Source organism: Gorilla gorilla, chromosome 4, assembly GCF_029281585.2.
Source record: "Gorilla gorilla gorilla isolate KB3781 chromosome 4, NHGRI_mGorGor1-v2.1_pri, whole genome shotgun sequence".
Classification (NCBI taxonomy): Eukaryota; Metazoa; Chordata; class Mammalia; order Primates; family Hominidae; genus Gorilla; species Gorilla gorilla.
In genome coordinates this window covers 84,200,792-84,202,270 of record NC_073228.2, presented here as the reverse complement: position 1 = coordinate 84,202,270, position 1,479 = coordinate 84,200,792, and positions in this window count along the sequence as shown.

The window sequence follows — 1,479 nt, the reverse complement described above, 5'->3', positions numbered from 1 at the left end:
TACTTGTTGCCAGGAAGGTGACCTCAAAAATTAAAAGTATAATTATTCGGCCAGGCATGGTGGCTCACACCTGTAATTCCAGCACTTTGGGAGGCCAAGGCAGGCGGATCACGAGGTCAGGAGTTCAAAACCAGCCTGTCCAATATAGTGAAACCCCGTCCCTACTAAAAAATACAAAAATTAGCTGGGTATGTGGCATGTGCCAGCTACTCAGGAGGCTGAGGCAGGAGAATCATGTGAACCTGGGAGGCGGAGGCTGCAGTGAGCCCAGATTGCATCACTGCACTCCAGCCTGGGTGACAGAGTGAGACTCTGTCTCAAAAAAAAAAAAAAAAAACCATACATATATATATATATATATGTATTCAATCAAGAAACTGCTGTATTAATTTAGGGAAATGATTGATAGTCTCATAAGTCGAATTTTCATCACATAATTTTAAGCTCCATTCTTTTCCATATACAGAAAACTACCTGTGGGGAAGAAACTGGTGAAATGGGATCCCTCCTCTACCAAATTCTGCCTTCTAGAGCTAGATAGATAGGGAATTTTGCTTCTCTCCAAATTTCAAGTTTGGTTAAGTTCTTGGAACTCAAAATGTGAAAATTTTATGAAGTAAAATTATTTAACTCTGTGTATATTATGTTAAATAAAAATAAAACTTAAAAAGACAAGCTTAGGGTGCTGCATTGGCTTGTTGCATCTACCTTCTAAATTTTACCCTGAAGGCTGCTGGAAAAAAAGTAAGTTATGCCGAGTCCAAGTTTCCTGAGTAGCAGAAAAGTCTTGATAAATTTTATTTGTTGCGCTTTGACAAAACAAAAAGCATCTGCCAACCACAAAACATTGCAATACCTAGGCCCTGGGCTTTCCCCCAGCATTCATTCACTAGCACCTCATGTTTTGGGGGCGCAAGCACAGGGCTTTCTTAGGCTGTAAAATCACCTATATCATCTGTCTGTCCACTGCTTCAACTCCTTCTGCAGTATCCCTGCAACAATATTACATGCTTATGAAATGCTGCAGACAGGGAATTCCTGTCCTTCTAGGATCCTCTTCTGGCTGTGGGCAGCTTTACCATAAGTAAGTTCTTGTCTTCTTAACGCTGAAATTGATTTCATTTTCATCTTCACGTATTATTGCTTCTTTGCTCTCTCTTGGTGTCCAACTGAGTCTCATCGCTCTCCCTTCTAATACTCCTTCTGTCATCTATTTTGTCTTTTCTTCTTCAGACTGAAAATACCTGGTAGTACCTGTAGTTTCCTTCCAGGACACGATTTTTAGTCTGTTCCTTCAATTGCCCTGTTGTAAGGATCAGAAGTGCAGAGTGAAACCAGTTCTTCCCTTGTTCTCGATACTAACTCTCAAACAATACAGTCTATTTAAGCTGTTTTGGCACAAACATCACAGATATTTGAAGCTTACAGAAACCAGAACCTCTAAGTCTTTTCATACCTGCTACTGTTTAGCCACATCTC